This window comes from Petaurus breviceps, unplaced genomic scaffold (assembly GCF_028583685.1).
Source record: "Petaurus breviceps papuanus isolate PSGF00001 unplaced genomic scaffold, PetGlider_PUasm1.0 139, whole genome shotgun sequence".
NCBI classification, from domain to species: domain Eukaryota; kingdom Metazoa; phylum Chordata; class Mammalia; order Diprotodontia; family Petauridae; genus Petaurus; species Petaurus breviceps.
The window spans coordinates 14976050-14986356 of NW_027185697.1; the positions used below are offsets into that span (position 1 = coordinate 14976050).

The window sequence follows — 10307 nt, forward strand, 5'->3', positions numbered from 1 at the left end:
ACAATGGTGGAACTGTCACAATGCTCCAGAATGCCACCTTTTGGTGAAGAAGCTGGAGCAAAGGAGAGCTTGGCACAGAGTGGACTGCTGATTTAAGGGACTGGCTGTCTCCCTGGTCGACCAGAGACAGGGGAAGGGGATAATGTTCCAAGCTCGAGTGCAGAGTTAGGGATGGAGGGTGAACCTGTGATTTCATTGGTGTAGGGAATTCCTAGGTGAGTAAACTCCCTCTACCAATGCAAGTTAGCATCCTCTCTAATATTAAAATTTTAAAGAGTTTACTAGAGGTTATGTGACCTACCTAGGGTCACACATCCACAATGTGTAAAAAGTGGAACTTAAATACAGATTTTCCTAGCTTCAAGGACAGATCTCTCTCCACTATACCACGCTGATTTTAAAAACAAAATAAAACCAAACCAAAACATAAAATATTCCCATTTTCCTCAAAGGTGACCTCTGCAAACCACTCCCTAACTTGGGCTGAATGCCCTGGGGAGCTCACCCATTTGTTACCTGGCAACATTTACAAACTCACAAAAGTCAATGTCTCAGACCTGATGACATCACAAATGCACTTACATACTTTCTTTTCCTTTAGCAAAGGATGGGGAAGCCCTTTTAGTCTGACTATCTCATTTTGGAGTGGAGGAAACTGAGGCCCAGAGAGTTTAATGGATTTGCATGTCTGACCTCCATCTTAAAGGATCTCTGGTTTCCTTAAAAGTTTAGCACAAGTGCTACATCTACATGAGGTTTTCCCCCACCTCTTACTGGCCCTTTCTCTCTCTTGAAATTATTTTGTATTTCTTTGTGTATACTTTGTATTTACTTCTACATATGTGATTTCCCTTTCTTAGAGTGTAAACTCCCTAAGGACAGAAAGAGTTTCATTTTTTTTTTTTTTACTTTGTATGTTCAGCACCTAGCACAATACTTTTTTCATCATAGGCACTTAATAAATGTTTACTGAATTGAACTGAATTGAATTAACTTGTCCAAGGTGACCCTAGGGAGTGACAAGTAGAATCAAATTCAGACCTAGGTCTTCTGATGCAGAATCCAGACTTCTTTGCATTGACCATATTATCTCTCAATCTTTATGTATTCCCAAGAATGTCAAATCAACATTTCATTAAACCAACTTTCCCTTCTATCAATGTGAATTAGCGAGGTTTTCCATTATAATTCTAAGTTTCAGACTGACACTACTCATAATGATCACATTTTATATGGAATGATGGGTATGAAAGGATACCAGAGAGCTATTAGATGTTAATGCCCCAAATAGTCAACTCTCTTTTGCCTTGCGCTAAACTTGGTTTCAAAGTTGCTTCTGTTATCTTAGTGAGTGACAGTTTTTAAACAACCAACGACTTTACTTTTTTCTATAGTTTCTACTTTACTATAGTTACTTTTAAGCAGACATGGGGGTGGGGGGGCACAGTCTCCTGCTTTAACTCTTTCCTGCCTGCAGGATGAGGTTGCTGTTTAGGTGAGTGGAACAATATGAGAGAAGAGAAGACTTGAGCCTTCCCTCCTTGTCTGGGACCAACATGTAGCCAGTGAATATGGGCCTACGCCCTTGTCTCTTTCTTTTAACGTTTTCCTGCTCTAAGTGAAACAGATTGAAGATGAACTTTGGCAGGTCAGGAGATAGAACCCACCATACATGTGGAAGTTGAGGTCTGTGCTTGCTAGGAATTGTTACAAGCCACAAGGTGAAATGTGAAGGCCTAAGTAAACCTGCCTGGTCCAGGTGAGCAGTAAAAAATATGAAGGGTCATCTATCCATTTATTAACATTTGTAAATTAATTTCAGAGAATGCTATGTAGAAACTACTTTAACCCCACTGTCTCTAGAAACTAGGGGGGGCATAGGCAAGAATGTGTGCCCCCAAACTCTGGACACCAAGGAGAAATGACTATATTTCTTTGTTATTGTTCAGTTGTGTCCAACTCTTCATGACTCCATTTGGCAAAGATACTGGAGTGGTTTATCGTTTCCTTCTCCAGCTCATTTTACAAATAAGGAAACTGAGGCAAACAATACCAAGTGACTTGCCCAAGGTCACACAGCTAATACGTGTCTGAGGCTACATTTGAACTCAGAAATATGAATCTTCCTGCCTGGAACTCTATCCACTGTGTTGCCTTTGCTTCTTGCTGCATTTCTTCAGTAAATATCCTTTCATTAAAGCTGAGATATAGACTGAGACCAAGGCACAGAGACACAGAGACAGAGAATGAGCAACAGAGGCCATAAAATGTGGTGATGCACATTAAACACATTCATGTTGTAGCAGCAAGCACCCCAGGCATCCTCAGGGTGGATGCCAACACAGGTTCTTGGATCTGCTTTGATAAAGGAAAGCAACTCAAAATGGGTTAGCAAACTTACTTTAATCAGTCAAACATGTATTGTTTACTTCGTTCAGGGGAAAAAGGTCAGCACCTCGAACTTCAGAGTATACAGACTGAATTATCAAGACAGAGAAACAGATCAAGTAGACAGTTTCCAAACTGTCCAACCATTGCATCCAAACCAAATCAACATCTTGGTTTTTCAAAGCCGAGGGGGGGCTCTCAACAATGGCTTCCCAGAGTCTCATCAGATCAAATCACAGAACACTTCTCAAAGTGAGCCGCCAAAACAAAGCTACACATCAGGGCTTATATAGCTTTCTCCTGGCTCAGAGAATGTAACAACCTTATTGACTCACTAGCCAATCAAAAAGTATCTACTGAAAAACAAGCCTCCCACCCCAGGCTCCAGGTGCACTTTAGCCTAGGGGCAGGGAAGATCTTTAAATTTGCATTTCCATTACACATGTGTATTACCATTATTCATAAAGAAATATTAAATATTAAATAAAATTATTGTAGATTTTTATTATTTACATAATTGTATTAAATGAGATTGCTAAAATATTACATAATTAAATGTTATTAGTAAATAATAGTAGTAGTAGAAGTACTAGTAGCAGTAGTAGTGGTAATAGTAAGAATATTACTATTTTTGCTGCTACTAACTAATCATATTAATGAGTACTTATAAAGCACTTAATAGGTGTCAGCCACTGAGAAGTAGCAGAGATAAAAAAAAAAGGAATCTAGCCTTTCTCCTCAAATTTCTCAGTGTGATGAGCGAAAGAACATAGAGAACTAGGTACATTCAAGATGCATACTAAGTGGATGGACCATCATTTTAGAAGAACCAAATTAGCCTCTGGGGGTGAGATATAGGGAAAGGTATCTTGTAAGAGGAAGGTTTAGAGCTGAATGTTGAAAGAGGCCAGAGAGCAAGAGGTGATGGTGAAGCATGGAAAGTTCTGGGGATAGGGACCAGACAGTGAAAAAGCTTGAAGAGGGAAGGTGGGATGTTCTGATTGCACAGACTCGCGAAGGAGGAGACTCTTTGGGGTAGGAGGTATACAGGGTCTTGTCTCATAACTGAATGGCTTTTGAGAAAGCCCAGTAGGACGTCAAAACTTAGCTGAAGTAGGTTATCAGGGCAGGATGTGATAAAGAAATGATGGCTCATATGGTCTTCAGAAACTCACCAAAAAGGGGGGACTCCAAGGACTCTAATTGCATGAGGGGGGACTTGTGCCCTTTGATAGTATTGGTAATAACAGTGGTAGTTATAACAACTAGCATTTATATGTCCCTTAGTAATTTGAAAAGCATTTAAAAATATTATCTTATTTGATATCTGCCTACTAGGATGTTGGTGCAATTAGTATCTGCATTTTGCAGATGAGGAGACTGAGGCAGACAGAGATTTAAGTACCTTGCCAATGTCACACAATTAGGTGCCTTGATTTGAACTCAGGTCTTCTGACACCTAGTCCAGCATAGTATCCACTATACCACCTCCTTAGGGGTCCAGGAAGCTGCCAAGGAAATGGGATGGTTCAAAGCTGTAATAAGAGGTAAGGAAAGGGGATTGGCCTGACCCCTGTTTTAAAGTATACATTAGTTCTTTTACAAGCATTCTATGTGTTATTCCAACAGCTGCCTAAAAGAGTTTTCCTTCCTAAAAGAGTGGCTGAATTTTTTAATTAGCTTATTTTCTGTGATAAGGTCTATGAAATACCAACTCCATCACACAAGGGTTAGTTGGAGAAATTGGATCCTGAATAAAAGAACACTAGGCACAGAGTGGGGTTGAAAACAGTAGAAGGGACCTTTGAAGGACTGTCTTCAAGAGGAAGTATCAGCTGGTGTTCTGCTTGGTTCTGTATGGTAGTACAAACACACTGGATAAAAGCTGTTATGAGAGAAATTGAGTCTGAATGCCAGGAGGAGGGTAAGACAACATAAAGCAAGCAATAACTTCTTAACAATTAGAGCTATCCCCAAGTGGAATGAGTTGTCTCAGGAGTTGATGGAGGCTTCAGGGTGAGGCTGGAGAACCACTGGCCTGCTCTGGAATCATGGAGATCCCCTTATGTCTGTGCTGGATCAATGGCAACAATTGTACTTTTCAGTTCTCAGAGTCTGCATTTCCTCACTCTCCCATCAGTCTCCATATCCATTCAATCACCAGCTTTTGCTGTATCTGCCTCCATAATAAGCCTCACGCTGGCCCTTCTCCTCACTTACATGACTGTCACACTTCTTGCATGGACTGTTGAAATGTCTTCCTAAGTAGTCTCATTGAATTTAGTCTTTCCCCTCTCAAAGAAATCCTCTGCAGAGTTAAACAAATTGATTTTCCTAAACAGTTATGTCTTTTCGTTCCCTTTCCAGAGAATCTTCACTGGTTTTCAGTTGCCTTGAAGAAAAAACAAAACCCCCTGTTTGGCAAGTAAAAAGTCTCATGATCTGCCTATTATCCCACTCTAACTGGGACTGTTCCAGAACAGAATCTAATTACTCTTCCTGTCCTTGCCTGCAAGGTTTTCCCTCTGTCTCCTAAACCGTATTGTTTTGCACCATTTAGAACACATCTGAGAATCAGTATTTTTTAAAACACGGCAGCTAGGTGGTACAGGGGATAGAGTGCTGGGCCTGGAGTCAGAAAGACTCATCTTTCTGATTTCAAATTTGGCCTCAGACACTAGCTACATGACCCTAGGTAAGTTACTTAACCCTGTTTGCCTTAGTTTCCTTATATGTAAAAGTATCTGGACAAGGACATGGCAAACCACTCCAGCATCTGTGCCAAGAAAACCCCAAATAGGGTCACAAAGAATCCAAAACAACTAAACAACAATTTTTTAAAATCTCCTTTTTTTTTAACAGGAGGGTGGTTATATTAGTAATCTAAATGTCAAGTGAACTGTGGCTTGAGTTTAAAAGAATAAATAAAACATCGAAGCACTTAGTAGGCACTTGAGAAGTATTTATGCCTGGAAAACTTGGCTTTGGTGATGATAAAAGGCTGAGAAACTCATAGGAAATAATCCTTGTTTATTCTTCTTGGTACATGTTAGAGATAATGGAATTTGTGGTTTAGGACAGCTCTCAGAGGGTCATAGCTCTTGGCAAGGCTCTTCTGGCTATTTGGAGATAATCTCTCTGCTATCTCCACACAACTGTGAAAAGGTATATATAATAACAATATTCATATTCACATAGTGCCTACTATGTTCCCGGCACTGTGCAAGGCACTTTGTAATTATTATCTCATTTGATTCTTACAACAGTCTGGGGAGGGTGGTGCTATAGGTTTTTTAAATGAGGAAACTGAGGGAAACAGAAATTATAACTTGCCTGAGGTCACAAAGGTAGTAAGTATCTGAGACTGACTGCAGGTCCAGAGGCAGTGAGAGGTATGTCACTTGTTTCATGTATTCAGTCAACACCCATTCCTCAAGGGCCTCTGCTAGGTGGTAGAGACAAAGTCAGGAACCCATTGTCCCTTCCTTCCTGGCCCTCAGTTTGGCAGGAATGTTCTTGGTGAGTTCTGGGGAGGGAAACATTCTTCCTGAGGGCACCAGGGAAAATAGAGTCATAGGCAGGGGCTAGAAGATGGCTCAGAATACTGTACCATACAGTAGAGAGAGCAATGGTTTTAGAGTCACAGGACTTGAGTTCAAATACCAACTCAGACACTTTCTACTAGCATGACTATGGACAAGTCACTTAACTCTCCTGGTCTCCAGTTTCATCATTAGCAGAATGAGGTCATTTGTAGTTGAATACCTCTAAGGTTCTTTGCTGCTCTACAGCACCTGGTTCATGTGTCTTTAAAAAGGGGGCCACAGACCCCCCCCCCTTAGATACCATGGATCTAATTCAAAGAATCAATAAACTTGGAAGGATAAATATATATATTTAAGCTTTTTTTTTTTTACCAAATAGTTGTTTTCCTTTGTAAACATATATATTTAATCTTATACTTTTAGAAACATTTGTCTAAGATGGGGACCACAGGATTCACTAGACTATAAAGGGCTATATCACACACACACACACACACACACACACACACACACACACACACCCTTAATTTCCTCTGTCCCCTCATTATATAAAGCAGGAGTCCTATGCCTAGGGAAATAGTGACTTACCCAGTGTGACATGATTAGTAAGTGGCAGAGTCAAGATTTGTTGGGACATAGAGGTGGGAGGGAGCAGCTTTAAATAGTTAAGGACTTCTTAATGTTGTGTAAATGAATTAGGGAATGTATACTCATGCATCTGGAGCTGAAAGGAATGACAGAGGCTATTTAGTCTTGTCTTCTCTATTTATTGATTAGTAAATGGAGGCCTTGTTGATGAAGCACCTTACCGAAACCCCTGCAGGAATGTGGGATTTAAATCCTTCTCCTAGAACTGCAGATCCCAGGAATTCACAATGTTCTCTGACTATAAATGAGGATCTCTTGGCACAAAGCCACATGACCTAGGTGAGTTTTGTTGTTGCTGTTGTTGTTCAGTCCTGTCTGATTCTTCATGGCCCCATTTGGTGTTTTCAGGGCAGAGACACTGGAGGATTTTTTGCCATTTCCTTCTCCAGTTCATTTTACAGATGAGGAAACTGAAGCAAATAGGAATAAATGACTTGCTCAGGGTCACACAACTACTAAGTATCTGAGACCAGATTTGAATTCAGGAACTAGTCCTCCTGACTTTGTCCTCTGAGCCACTGAGCTGCCCGATCTAGGTGTACTCTGGCTCTAAATTTTCGTTTTTTTCTCTATACTATACACTTCAAGGAAGAGAGAACTTCTTAATTAGGTCCTTAAGGACTATGAGAATTTCAGGAGGTGGGCATGATAAAGAGATATTGCAGGCATAGGGAAGATTGAAACATTAGACTATAAGCTCTGAGAGAGCAAAAACTCCTGCTTTTCTCTCTGCATTTCTGTTCATCTCTCTGTCTTTCACCCCTCTTTTTCACCTTTGCTTTCTCTCTACCTCTTTTTTCTCTTTCTCTTTCTCCCTTTCTTCCTCTTTTTCTTCCCTACTTCCTTCCTGCCTCCCTTTTCTCTCTCCTTTCCTTCCTTCTTTCCTTCCTTCCTTTCTTGCTTGCTTCCTTCATTCCTTCCTTCCTTTCTCCTTCCCTTCTCCATCCCTCTCTTCCTTCCTTCCTTTCTTTCTTTAGATTTACAAGTATTAACATAGTATCTTGCAAATAGTAGGAGCTTCATAAAAGTGTTTTTTTTCCCTATTAAATTGAAAGATTCACATGGAAGATGGGCAGAGCCAAGATGGCAGAGTAGAAGCAGGACGTCCCCACTGCTCTGGCTTCCACCTTTCCAAATCCATGTGAAAGGGGACTCTAAACAAAAGCTGAAGAACCCACAAAATGACACAGAGAATCTAACCTCCCACTGAGGACAGCACGGCAGGCCATCAGGAATCTGACAGCGCAGTGCTCTGGGAGCTGAGCCCAGCCCCACACAAAGGTTTTAGCCCCAGGGTGGGCCTGACCAGCAGCCAGCCTGAGCGACTCCAGATCAGCAGCAGCTGTGGCTGTTTCCAGGTTTATGAACACATAGATGTGAAGGACAAAGTGTGAGGTCAGTGCAGTCTGGATTTTGGGACCCAGTAAGTGGGAGTGCATGGCTTTTACTCCCCAGACAAGAAGCCACTGAGACACTGGCACAGCCAGCCACAGCTATGTGGCAGCTTCAGCTCCTGGCCTGCAGAGTGTAGGGGAACCAAGTCTGAGGGGTAATCACTCTTGCTTTAACCTGCTTGGATCTGGATCGCAGTCTAATGTGGAGGTCCTGGGGTGTGTGTCCAGCTTGCCAGAGCATGTGGCAGCCTCAGAGAGGTCACCCATCTAATACCTCTGGCAGCTGAAAAAAACCCAGCTTTTGGGATAAAAGCTCCCCTGTCTGGTGGCAGAGTCCTACTGTGGCAAAAAGCCCAGGGGTCAAGTGACTGAGGAGTGACATGACCAAGCAAAGGAAACAAAGCAGAGAAAAGATTCCAACATTAGACTCCTATTTTGGGGACAAAAAGGAGCAAAACATGGAACAGGAGGAAGACAGTGAAGTTAGAACTGCACCAAAAGCTTCAAAGGAAAATATGAGCTGGTTACAGGCCATAGAGGACCTTAAGAAGCAGAAAAGAGAAGTGGAGGAAAAATTGGGAAGAGAAATGAGAACAATGCAAGAAAATTATTAAATGAGAGTCAACAGCCTGACTGAGGAAAATAACACCTTAAAAAATAGACTAACTCAAATGGCAAAAGTGGCTCAAAAAGGCAATGAGGAGAAGAATGCCTTAAAAAGCCAAATTTGCCAGATGGAAAAAGAATCTCAAAAGCTCACTGAGGAGAATCATTGCTTCAGAATTAGATTGGAGCAAATGGAAGCTAATGACTTTATGAGAAATCAAGATGTTGTTAAACAGATCCAAACAAATGAAAGAATAGAAGGCAAGGTGAAATATCTCATGGGAAAAACCACTGACCTGGAAAATAGATCCAGGAGAGATAATTTAAAAATTATTGGACTACCTGAAAGCCATGATCAAAGTAAGAACCTAGAAATCACCCTCCAGGAAGTTCTCAAAGAAAACTCCCTGATGTTTTAGAATCAGTGGGCAAAATAGAGGTTGAAAGAATGCACCAATCCCCTTGTGAAAAAGATCCCAAAAAGAAAACTCCTAGGAATATTATAGCCAGGTTCCAGAATTCCCAGATTAAGGAGAGAATATTACAAGCACCCAGGAAGAAACAATTTGAATATTGTGGAAACATAATCAGAATAACCCAGGATCTGGCAGCTTCTACACTGAAGGATAGAAGGGCTTGGAATATAATATTCCGGAGAGCAAAGGAGCTGGGATTAAAACCAAAACTCGCCTACCCAACAAAACTGAGTATCACGTTTCAGGGGAAAATATGGTCATTCAGTGGAATATTTCAAGCATTGTTGTTGAAAAAACCAGAGTTGAATAAAAAATTTGACATTCAGATACAAGAAGCAAGAGAAGCATGAGAATGTAAACAGGGAAAAGAAATCATAAGGAACTTATCAGAGTTGAACTATTAACATTCCTACATGGAAAAATAATAATTGTAACTTATGGAATGTTTCTCAGTAGTTGAAGGGAATAGAAAAGAATATATATATATATATATATATATACATATATGTGTGTGTGTCTATATGTATATGTCTATATATATGTATATGTAGACATACATATATATGTATGTCTATATATGAGGGTATATGGGCATATAAATACATATGTGAATGTGTGTATATAGGTTTACAGGTATACATAGATAGAGGGCACAGGACCAATTTAACAGGAAGGGATGATACTTAAAAGGTGAAATTAAGAGGTGAGAGGAATATAATGAGAGGAGATGAGGAGAGACAGAATGGGGTAAACTATCCCATAAAGAAGAGGCAAGGGAAAATGGTTACAATGGAGGGGAAGAATAGGAAGGCAAAAGGGAATGGGTCAATGTTATTGCCATTGAATTTGGCTTGAGGAGGGAATGCAATACACACTCAATAGGGTATCTCACCCTACAGTATAGTAGGGGGGATGATGGAAGAGAGGGCAGGCTGGGGTGGAGGGAAGTTGGAAGCACACACTTTTGAAAAGGGACGGGATCAAAGTAGAGAATAGAACAAGTGGGAGGTAGGATAGGAGGGAGGGAAATATAGTCAGTCTTTCACAATATATCTACTATGTTATTGTTTTTGCATTAGCCACACATGTACAACCTATACTGAACTGCTTATCTTCCCAGTAAGGGTGGGTGACAAGGGAGGAAGGGAATGAATCTGGAATTCAAAGTTTAAAAATAAAATGTTTATATATATATATATATATATATATATATATATATATATATATATATACTATTATTAGTACTATTT

General features: G+C 40.5%; 1 protein-coding gene across 1 annotated transcript in view; it reads left to right on the top strand.

Annotated features, from left to right (window-relative positions):
* Positions 1 to 10307, top strand: part of ADAM28 (ADAM metallopeptidase domain 28) — a 143444-nt gene that overhangs the window by 102382 nt on the left and 30755 nt on the right. The window lies entirely within an intron of this gene.